The sequence below is a fragment of the Polypterus senegalus genome, chromosome 13 (genome assembly GCF_016835505.1).
Source record: "Polypterus senegalus isolate Bchr_013 chromosome 13, ASM1683550v1, whole genome shotgun sequence".
In the NCBI taxonomy this organism is placed as follows: domain Eukaryota; kingdom Metazoa; phylum Chordata; class Cladistia; order Polypteriformes; family Polypteridae; genus Polypterus; species Polypterus senegalus.
In genome coordinates, this window is record NC_053166.1 from 43,108,013 (window position 1) to 43,120,406 (window position 12,394).

The 12,394-nt window shown below is 39.3% G+C and overlaps 2 long non-coding RNA genes across 2 annotated transcripts in view; both read right to left on the reverse strand.

Annotated features, from left to right (window-relative positions):
- LOC120542775 overlaps nucleotides 1–12,394 on the reverse strand; it is a 154,245-nt gene that overhangs the window by 119,440 nt on the left and 22,411 nt on the right. The gene's annotated exons all lie outside the window — the stretch shown is intronic.
- The window catches only part of LOC120542777, a 34,526-nt gene that overhangs the window by 138 nt on the left and 21,994 nt on the right, over nucleotides 1–12,394 (reverse strand). The window contains exons 2-3 of the long non-coding RNA XR_005636234.1: nucleotides 11,646–11,728; nucleotides 11,398–11,549 (exon numbers count right to left, since the gene is read on the reverse strand). This is a non-coding gene — a long non-coding RNA (uncharacterized LOC120542777). The remainder of the gene's footprint in view (nucleotides 1–11,397; nucleotides 11,550–11,645; nucleotides 11,729–12,394) is intronic.

Genomic DNA, 12,394 nt, shown 5'->3' on the forward strand with positions numbered 1-12,394 from the left:
CATAAGAAGAAAATATATCAGTCCTCCACACCCTGGGTGGTTGCGTGTGTCAACTAATGGATTAACTGTCTCTGCCATCCAACTGTATGCTCACAAAATCCCCCACACATGTATTTTTTACTAAAATGCTATTAAATAACTCCTCAAAACTTCTATTCTCTCAGGAACAGTTCTCGGTTCTTAATGAAAACATGAGATTAAAAATGTTAAATATGGTACTACATGTGGTAAATAACATATAAAAAATATTTGGGTAGAGTATTCCTTTAACACTCTCCCCCTATGCTATCTCTGCTATCATCTGCCCATCAAGGGCACCCAGTACTTACAGGGAGCATACCACCCATTAGTGGTCCTTATGTAGCCAGCATTGACATAAACAGCACTCTTCCTGCTACCAGTGCAGCTATTGCTCTCTTTATAGGATTTTAACATGCCCTGGTACCAGCCTGGTGGTTTTCTTGACCCCAGCCACTTCCTGGCAGCCAGACCTCCTTCACTATATAAATAATCAGAAATAAATCTAAAGTTTTTTTTTTTTTTTTACCTATTACATTCTTTAAGCAAAATGTCAGCGTGCATTGAGGCTCAAGATTATTCAAACAAAAATAAGTGTCACAACACAATGCAACTAAACAACCCACTACCTCACCTCTCTTCTACACCTCTGAATATGTATATTATTCCTTTCAACAATAATCTTTCACAAGCATTCCAAGATTCCTTCCTTAGCATGTCTGTCACTGAAGACCAAGATTGTGCCTCTTTGTTTTCTTCTTGTTGCTCTGTGATTGTCTTGAATGCATCAGCCTGTGAGAATAAACGGCTTTCTGGAAACTAGTGTGGCAAGTTTTTCTGCTTTTTGGTGTTTACTAGAAATTGTACCTCTGCTAAGCACTACACCTGATGTTACAATGTTTTGATCTTTTCTTTAAGGCAACTATTGTCCAGGAATGTATTGCACCAGTGAGAGAACTCAATACCCATCCACTTCCATTATAGGAGCCTGCTGTCTGGATGCTGACCCCAAAGGCAAACCTTCTTATTGAAAAATAAAAACAGGTTTGTCAGATAAGTGAAATGGCACTTTCCATTCCTTGCTTTATGTGTACCAGCATTCCAATGTACCTGTATTTAAATTTTGTGATTTTGTTTTTCCTAAATTGTGATTTATTCCTGGCCATCTCCATCATTTAATTGGTCCTTCAGCACAGTACAATCTTGGATTTATGTCAGAATGTTTATGTAGCACAAGGTATGAATGCCCATTGTTCATTCTAGCATTTGCACACACAGTTAGTTCTGCCATGTCTATTAAAATGTTTTGAGTGAGATGCCTTCTAGTGCTGTTGTGTTCTTCACTTTCAGTCCACTCCGCTCTGTCCACAATGTACCCTGTTATTTGCTCTTCTTTCCCAATGTCAATCTGGTGCTGACTTTGTGCATCATATTCCAATTTGTGTGAAAGACACTGTGATGCCATTTCAAGAGTTTGTATTTGCTTCTTACCTAACTGAAATAACTAGAGCTCTCCAATGTGTCGATTATTTTCTTTATCACAGAATGGTAAACAATATGAGTGATTATATATGTAACTCTTTTTCGTGATTATCTTCTACTTGTCAACAGAACAGAGCCAGCATTTCACCCTTAGGCAGCAATGGGCAAAATGTTGTTAACAGTAACAGGAGAGGATTTGTCGAGGTAAAAAGTAATGCAAATGTGGTTAAGTGCAAGCAGGAGGAGAGGGGCAGTGATTTACCTGGGCACTAAGGTTCAATGGTATTGTGTGTCATAGCAATACAGTGCATTTTGTGAAAAAAAACACAACACACAACAAGAAAAAATATCAAATCACATTTTCTAAACACAACTTTAAAGTAACAACAATATGGTAATTACAAAGCAGCTATTTAAGAAAAGTCAAGGAAGTACAGAATGACACGCACACAAAGCCCTTTGGTGTTGTCAACAGCATTTCTAGATGTAAGGAACATTGCTTTGTTTTGAGAAGCTGCTATCATCTTTACTTATTGCAGCACTGGAATTTTGCTACTTTATTCAATTCAACAGGGCACAATAAGCAAATCTTCACTGTCAAGCACCTTTTGGAGAAGTCTAATTTTTGGTTTTATCCCTAAGGTTTGATCTTGAGGAAAATCACTGGCATCATTTTCATGACAGGATCCAGTCTGTGAATGGCTGAGCTTGTAACCTAATCTGTCATGCTCACCTGTGCAGGCCACTGCTCCATGTACTTAACAGTGGTGTCATTACATGGTAGCAAATGGGTGCAGCACTGCACTTTCTCCTCATGGTCTCATGGATTATTCCAGTTTCCTCCAATACACGGGTGTCAGTTTGACTGTCGACCTTAATTCAGTCTTGTGTTAGTGCACCTTGTGAAACCTTAGCACCCTCTCCACTGTTGATTCCTGCACTGTGTCTGATTCTACCTGGTATGGCTCCAACAACTACAAAGCCCTAACTTGGCTTTAAAGGGTGAGAAAACTGAAAGAGACATAAATAAATAGAAACAAGTTTAATAAATGAGATGTTCAACAATAAAAAAGTTAAGTGGATACAAATCATCCTGCCTAGTCAGATTTTAGTCTCTCAAGACCCAATAATGAATAAAGCCATTTACACACTGACCCAAGACTAATGCCTATTCAACACAACACGTCCAACTGCAGTGTAGCAAATGGCTCAATTTTTTATTCAGAAGAACCACTGAATTTTAGCAATAGCAGTAATAATAGTATACAAATTTCAGAGATTAAAGCAGAATTGGAATAATACAATATACAGTAAATATAGATAGAATGATCATTAAACAGAAGAGCAGGTCCACAGTCCTGATGTCACTGAATAAGTGCAATAATTAATTAATTCACCTTCTTGACCTTGGAATCTTGTGTGTTAGACAGGAGCTCTGAATGTTTATGAAAATGACAAGAGAAAAAGTGATTTTGTCTCAAATCCTTCTGAGTACTGAACATGTAGACTAAAAAAAGGAAACATTTTCAATGAACTTTAAACAAATGGGTGGGTGACAGAATAACAAAGGCTAGCAAAATGTTGGTAGAGACTGTGCAAGAGACACAGGACTCACCAATTTAATAAGATAAAGAATCACATGACAAACAGGGACAGGCTCATCCATCCATTTCTCAATCAGCTTGATCCAGTTTAGGCATTATCTGTACTAATAAAAGGCAAAGCCCTCACTGACTGACTGACTCATCACTAATTCTCCAACTTCTTGTGTAGGTGAAAGGCTGAAATTTGACAGGCTCATTCCTTACAGCTTACTTACAAAAGTTAGGCAGGTTTCATTTCGAAATTCTACACGTAACAGTCATAACTGGAACCTACTTACGTCCATATATATGGCCATAGCCTGCAGCTCGGTCACCATGTGAGGTGGAGTTGCGTCCTGCATCATCACACCTCCCACGTCCATATAAGGTAAATATTCACGGGAGAAGGACTGCGCTTATGCAAACGAAAATGAGATGGTCAGGGAGACACGCTGCCGCTAAATATTCGCGGGTGAAGGACTGTGCTTAGCATATTCATAAATGCAGCTACTGTGGAAACCCTCTGACGCTGAACAAGCCTTTGTACACATATCAATAAGAAAGCAAGGTATAAAGCTTAAGATTAAATTATGTTCATAGACACGCTGCCGCTAAATATTCGCAGGCAAATCTACAACTTAATACCGGGAATGCCTGTTAAACATCTTAGATTCACGAGTACCGATTTGGGTAGTGATCACTTCGATGAATGAAACTTGTTCAAAAAACGCATTACACAATTGAGAAGGCAGCAAAAGAATATGAAGCGAGCGACGCATACAAGCATATTCATAAGTGCAGCTACTACGGAAACAAAGCACGGTGTAAACCTAAAGTTTAAATTAAGTTCATAGACAGGCTGCCGCTGGCGTTTGTCATGCCTACAACGAATACGATATTCGCGAGATACAAGTTTAATGAGGAGACGCAGGGTATAAACAAGACTTTTGATAACTTTGTAACAGAGATAAAATTGCTATAAACGGAGTTAAAATTGCTGGTGAAGGACTGTGCTTATGCAAACGAAGATGAGATGGTCAGGGATAGAATAATGTTTGGCACACACTCAGCAAAAGTGCGAGAGAAACTTTTAAGTGCCGGGTCTAAGCTAACATTAAATAAAGCTGTGGACTTTGCGAGATCACATGAGATGCACAAGCACAGCCGAGAAGCTTCGATGCATGTACTCCGAGCGGCTCACGTGAACTGACTTTGCAGGACTGGGAAAGGTAAGCCCATGCATGCATCTGAACAAGCCTTTGTAGATATATCAATAGGAAAGCAAGGTGTAAAGCTTAAGTTTAAATTAAGTTCATAGACATACTGCCGCTAAATATTCGCAGGCAAATCCACAACTTTATACCGGGAATGCCTGTTAAACATCTTTGATTCACGAGTACTGATTTGGGTAGTGAACACTTCGATGAATGAAACCGGTTATCTTTACAACGGTTGACAAACACGGAATATAACTTGAACACAACACATCCTCCAAATACGAACCTGATTGAAAGAAATAATGATAATCAAATCCTTGATGACAGCAACACTCAGAACAGTGACAAAACTATTACATTGACAATCATGTTACGTTATTTTTAAAATATGTTTCCTTTTCTTTTTCATAACTTCTTTAACACACTACTTCTCCGCTGCGAAGTGCGGGTATTTTGCTAGTCAGACATAAGGGAGGAACCAATCCTAAATAGGGCACCAGTCCATTACAGTGCACACAAATAATCATAAAAGGAGGAGATAGTTTGTAGTATCACTACAGGTTCCTGTCACACCTGGTAAACCTGAAAGCAGTCATAAAAAAAGCCCATCCTGAGAAGCATAGTACACAGACTGCTAGATGGTAGAGCTTCACAAAAGCAAGTCTTTTTGAATGGGAAAGTCATCTGAACATACACTATATTGCCATAAGTATTGGGACACCCCTCCAAATCATTAAGTATAAAATCAAGCACCTAGGCATGCAGACTGCTTCTACCTGCTTCCACAAACATTTGTGAAAGAATGGGTCACTCTCAGTAAATGGTACCATGATAGGATACCACCTGTGCAAAAAGTCAATTCGTATAATTTTCTCGCTACTAAATATTCAACAGTCAACAGTTAGCGGTATTATAACAAAGTGGAAGCAATTGGGAACAACAGCAACTCAGTCATAAAGTGGTAGGCCACGTAAAATCACAGAGCAGGGACAGCAAATACTGAGGCATACAGTGTGCAGAAGTTGCCAGCTTTCTGCAGAGTCAATAGCTACAGACCTCCAAAAGCTCAAGAATAGTGTAGAGCTTCACGGAATGGGTTTCCATGGCCAAGCAGCTGCATCCAAAACTTGCATCACCAAGTGTAATGCAAAGCATCGGATGCAGTGTTGTAAAGCACACAGCCATTGGACTCTAGAGCAGTGGAGACATGTCCTCTAGAGTGACAAATCACTCTTTTCTGTCTGGCAATTCAATGGATGAATCTGGGTTTGGCGGTTGCCAGGAGAATGGTAGTTGTCTGACTGCATTGTGCCAAGTGTAAAGTTTGGTGGAAGGGGGATCATGGTGTGGGGTTGCTTTTCAGGAGTTGGACTTGGCTCCTTAAGTTCCAGTGAAAGGAACTCTTAATGCTTCAGCATACTATGCCATTTTGGATAATTTCATGCTCCCAAATTTGTGGGAACAGTTTGGGGATGGCCCCTTCCTGTTCCAACATGACTAAGCGCCAGTGCACAAAGCAAGGTCTATAAAGAAATGGATGAGCAAGTTTGGTGTGGAGGAATTTGACTGGCCTGCACAGAGCCCTGACCTGAACCCGACAGAAAACCTTTGGGATGAATTACAGCGGAGACTGCGAGCCAGGCCTTCTCTTCCAACATCAATGCCTGACCTCACAAATGCTCTCCTGAAAGAATGGTCAAATATTCCCCTAAACATACTACTACATCTTGTGAAAAGCTTTCTCAGAAGAGCTGAATCGGTTATAGCTGCAAAGGGTGGGACAACTCCATATTAAAGCCTATGTATTAAGAATGGGATGTAATTAAAGTGCATGTGTATGTAAAGGCAGGTCTCCTAACACTTGTTGCAATGTAGTGTATTTTATTACTAGGAAACCTTTAGATGAGGAGGATGACTTGCCTACAAGAAGAAAACAGTGGGAGAAAATTATTAGAAGGTATAAAGGGACATTAGGAAGATTTGCACAGTGGTCTGTCCATTAGTGTTCAAACAAAGAAAAAAAAAAGAAAAAGAGGAGGAGAAAAACAGTAAAAGTATGAAATGGAGACCGGATATATGCCAAACCTAGAATCAATAGTGAAAATGTCCCCAAGTGCACAAAAGTCCTGTTGTGATTCGGGATGGCTACAAGTGAAATGCAAGCCATAGTAAATTCTTTGCATTTATATAGCGCTTTTCTCACTACTCAAAGTGCTCAGCAATTGCAGGTTAACAGAGCAGAGTCCCTATTGGCATTTAAACCTTTATATGATGTTCAAGGAAGGCCGTGTGGCCTAGTAGTTAAGGCCTTAGGTTGTGGGATCAAACAACACTACTGACACTTTGTGACGACGAGCATGTTACTTCACTTATCTGTGCTTCAACTTGAAAAACAAAAAGGAATGCAACTAATTGTATATCAGATGTGGCAAGTCTCCTTGAATAAAGGGGTCAGTCACATAAGTAAATGGTAATAAAGTGCCTTTAGATAATGTGTGCTATAGAAAGATTGTATATCAAATAAAGACTTTGTTTAACTTCCTAATCCAGTTTAGGGTTACCTAGCCAATTGCAGAGCAGAGTCACGGACACAAGGTCAATTTCTAAGAGATAATTATCTACCTAACATGCATGTCTTTTTAATCTTATACATTTATAGCATTAACTTGCAAATTTTTATGGTGTAAGCTCAAGGCTTTTAATATGTGCATATAAATGCAAGCAGTGATCCTATGTAAGACACCGTACTTTACTTTCATTTAATCATTTTAAGTGTATGTATTCTAGAAGAGGCAGAGCAAACAAATTAATATAAAACTAATCTGACAAACGTGTTCCGAGATGTTTCAGGTCAGGAAGACAGAAGTTCCTAGGCAAAAATAGTTCTGTGTTCTAGTATCTGTGTTCATGTTGAGTGCAAGTAAGAATTTCACTGCACTATGTTCACATAGGACAATAACTGCCCAATAAACACCCTAAGATAGGCCTATTTAGTTGTAAGAGCACATTGTTTTTATCAACATCTGGTTGTTTCTCTATAAGATTCTTAGGCTGAATTTCAAAAGTCACAATAGAACCGAATGTGACAATACATTGCCCACCTACTATGACTTGCACTGGGGCAATTTTGAATCCTCATTGAACCCAACACAAGTCTTCAGGAATGGGATGAAAATTGGGGTGCCTGGGGAGAAATGAGGAATGAGGCCAACATGCAGGAATGGGCTAAAAATTGAACACGTCACTGGAGCTGTGAGGCACTTTAGAATTTAAAGACATAGCTTGTCTGAATTTGTCAGCATGAAACCTGCAAAACTGTACCTCTCCAGAATATTTAAGCAAACATGCAGTACAGACAGGCTTCACAAGTCCAAGCTGGCATGTGAACATATCACTTCTTTGCTTTAATACCACTTGATATTATGCTTAACAAACAAACACAAGAAAGGTGGAAAGAGGTCATAGGTTCAACTAAGTGCCTACAATCTTATGAATCAATTACATTAAAGCATTCAGTAGGATGTAAGCCTTTCAAAAATAAAGTTGTTTGCTCTTTTAAGTGTTTTATGATTCACAGTGGTAAGGCTATTATAACAACACACCAGTGATCATGTGAGCAAAAAACTGTTGTGACAACGGGCGAGTCAAAAAAGCCTGTGCCAAGCTTACATTAGCCACTGCGGGGGCACATACCCATATTCAAGAGCAAAGAAAATCAAAGCACCTGTGTGTGGGTAACACAACAAGCCAAAAAGCTCTCAGGCTAAAGACTGAGTGTTTTATTTTCAAATTAAAAATCCCTAGCCAGAATCGGAGGATTTTCTAAACACTTAGTTCCTCAAATGAGTCACTGTGTTGAGCAGGCTAGTCTGCCCCTGGCTAGACTTGGTACACCTTTCTAAATTAAAGGGCAGCAATCGAAGGCTTGCTGTGATTACACAACAGAAGAGACTCAAATGAGAAGAAGCTGGCTTGGCCTTTGGGGCTGCCTGAGCACACAAACAGATTTCCTCATGTCAGGGCTGCTGGTCAACCTGCTTGGCACACACAACGTGTGGAGATTAACACCACTTCACATCCAATATGTAGTAAGGAAACCTCAATACTAGGATGTTGGATTCTTTGAGATTATTCCTAGACCACACTCACCCAGAATGACTCTATGACCGGATTCAAGTGTAGCTGGACAAGCTCTCACAAAGCAGTAGTGTCTTCATTGTGACAGAAATGGCAACTAATCGGCTGTATGCACATGGTAGTGCTAACGTACTTCCGGTGAAATCTTAGCCAGTTCAGTGACTTCCGTCAATACTGCAGTTGTGATTTTTGTTAAGTGCCAAGAATTTCAGAGAAAAAGAAGTTTCAGCAACAGATAGCTCTACAGCTAAACATTGTTGTGCACCTTTATGTAGAGTTTCCAGTAAGTATAACATAATACTTATTTTTCATACATTTCCCTCTGATGTGGAAACTATCTGAATGGGTCGTTACTATCCAGAGAGCGAGCTTTAAGGTCAGTCCCCATCCCCGAGTTTGCAGCTTGCATTTTAAAAAAAAAAAAGAGGATTTTCGAAAGCCAGGGTCTAAGACAAGGTGGCAACTGTTGAAGAAGGGAGCATTTCCTGCATTGTTTGAGAGGATCAATTTTGCCATTACACTTTCAAGACCAGGGGTTTGGGAGAGGAGAAAGCAACAGACAGAGGATGACGCATTGGGTGAAGAGGAAGATAATAAAATCCATGAGGACCACAACTATGCTTCGGCTCTGGATCTGGCAGTTGTCGACCTAACATTTGATGAAAACTTGTCTCTCAGTGGGGAGATCCTCCAGCTTAGGAAACAAATTAACACCCTTACAATAAAGCAACGGTTTAGCATTCATCATTTTCCTGGCTCAGACAGAGATATTCTCTTTTTTACTGGGTACGATTTCCAGTAGACTCATGTTATTATGTACGTACAGTACGTATTCACCTGTCTCTGAATAAAGTTTAATGACTGTGTTAGCCTTGGCTGGTACACAAACACATTAATACATCTGGATGTACCTTTGTAATTGTGGATGTAGCTTGAAACATATAGTTTGAAACCCTGCTCCTTTTTAGCTCCTGACATTTGGCACAATATTTGAATAACACAACTTACATTGTTTAAAGCAGGTTTGGGCATGGCTTGAAGCGATCACGTGAAAAACACCATAGTTTGTCCGTTTTGATATTAGCACTGGAAGTGAAGCAGCTGGCTTATGGAGAATCTGGAATAGAGTGTGCATATACCCTATTACAGCCTTTGTCAAGTTTGTTAAGATGGGTAAAATGCTTAAGTATTAATCATTTCAATTTTTGCAAACTGTTGTTATATACACATGCTTACTTTGTGATATTTGTCCTTCCTGAGCTGCCATAGAGTGGGGCGTTCTCAGTATAAGTAGTGTATCTGCCACAAATACATGCAGCAAAGTTCATCGCTCATGTTTAAACCTATGGTAACATAGCTGCTAAGTTCACAGATGTACAATTTTACCGCTCTGTACTGCTACTTATAGTGTTAAAGCTGTTACCAAACTATTTTGTTATCTGTGTGCTAAATATTAGGTTTCTTTACTTGTAGTTTCACACCTGCTCTTTGTTAATAAACTGGAAATTTGTACACGTCGTGTCAAGCCAGTTTCCAAGTCATTATATCAAAAAGGGAGGAATTGCCGGGATATCCATTACATTGTAACAGTGAGATCAGAACAGCCTTGTTTAAAGTTTTTTCATATTGTGACCTATAAGGGGGCACACCTGCGCCCCAAACATCCAGACACAGCCAACCCACAAAGTCATGGGCTCAAGGAAAAATAATTTTATTTAAACAAAATACCCTTTACAGTTTATCACCTCGTAAATCAGTCGTAATTCCTTTTCTTTTCCTTTTCCATCTCCACTTTCCTATGAACAAGTCTTGTCCACCTCCTGCCAAATCTGAATGGCTGTTTTTCCATTTGAACCCTGGAGTACTTCTGGCACTACAGGATTGCCACCTGGAAGTACTTCTGGGTCCATTGGAACCTTTCCATAACAGGGGAGTCTGCTCCCAGCAGCTCTCCCCAGCAACACCCGAGAACCTCTAGCAAAACTAAAACTCACACGCAGCCCTGCGGGTGCCCAAATGGGAGCCATAACAGAGGGATACTGCCACCTAGTGTATGGGACACATAGCCCCAGGAGGCAGTCATCCTCTGTCTTTCCCCTATAATGGCCTCCCGACTAGGAAAGGTACCACTAACCAACTGGGATGGAATTCCTTTACATCCATATCCTTCCTTTACCATGACTTCCCGGAACCATCCACTCCCACTGGGGTGCCAGTCAACCCATGTCTTCTTTGACAATAAGCATACTTTCCAAATAGAAAACAAGAACTAAGAGATCACCGATTCCAGGAATCTTCATATAGAGGTCGGTTCCTTGTACTTGTGGAAAAGTGACAAATATAGAGACATAAAATCATTCAAATCTTTAAAATTTTAGATCAAAACTAGACAAAAGCGTTTGCAAGTCAGTGATAATTAACATATATTGTGCTAGCAAAACCATTTTAAATTGCACTAAGTTGTTAAATAATTTATTAAGCGATTTATATGGATCATATTTAATTTGTGTGACCAGCTGATTAGTAACACTGTCTCTCTGTGATGGATTTGACAAAAGCGATTGGTTATTCCTCATTAAAGCCGACACTAGGTTTCCAGATAGCCTTGACTGTACACACTCCTGAGTAATAACTGATGTCTAAGGTACCAGCTTTAAATAATTTAAGCTGGTGCTCCACATACTGTATCTTCAGGAATGGTCAAAAATATTGTAGAATATGTAAAACTGAGAACTAGATTTAGATAGGCTTTGCGACATAGTTATGACAAAAAACTCACGCAGCTACCAAGAAAAACAAAATTCAGCTGCTAAGCAGACGGAAGCAAAATGAAATTGACAAAATATGCAAACCGACACAAGTTAAGGCAGGCAGGAGTGTGTTTCTTTAAAAGCTTTCAAAGTTAAATCCAATAAAGCAGTGGTTAAAAAGGAGACTGGGAAGGATGGCCAGACACTTACAATGTGGTTCCATGTTCAAAAGTATGCTGAATGGATTAAATATTGCAGACGTTTTTTGTTGTATGACAGCGATAGTGAAGGGTGTGGTTTGCCCCTAGATATCTACTTCCTTGTAGACCACTCTCAGCACACCACCCGCATTTTAGAAAACTCTGTGGAAACAACACAGCGCCTGTGAGCGTAGCATCAGCAAAAGGCATGGAAAACAAATCAAATTCTTTTGTTGATACCAAGTTAAACCCACTTACATTAGGCATAATTTGTAAAACTTCCCACGGGCAAGCAATGTCCATATTGTGTTCGTTCAGTCGTGGGATTCAAACCTAGAACGCTGCATCAATGAAGCATCACAAAACAATGAAATAATAAATGAGTTGGTTAATATTTAGGTTCACTTTAACTAAACTAACTTTGAACTAAATCTCAACGTTTTGGTAAATTAAACATTCAACGTGTTTCTGCGGACTTGTAACAGCTGTAACACTTTTTTTTCAGTTGCTTTACTAATTACAGATCCATAGTTAATATGTACAGGTGAACTACAAATGTTCCTAAGGTTTTATAATGCAACCAGGTAAGAGTGTGCAGGACTTTTGTGGAGAGTAATCTGCTTCAGTCTTAGCATGGCATACAAGACAACTTCCTGCCAACTGACAAACCATTCCAGTTTTGACGAGGGTCAAAATGTTACCTAGGGTCACCTATAATGTTTTGGGGAGCGGAGGTTTTACAATAGCTTCTCAATAAAAACAAATACATGTTTAAGCTATTACATGAAAATCTGTGGCTACATGTAGTGGTTTATAATGACCATACACTATTTATCTAAATAATAAAAATAATGTCACCATATTTTTGTTACAAACTTTATTTTCTTCAACTACGTTTGTTAAACATCCCATTTTCCTTTAAATAAAAAGTGACATAGAATGAAGCTACTATTTCATAATTGAAATGCAAGTAAAATTATTCAAAACATCATGAACAACAATCCATA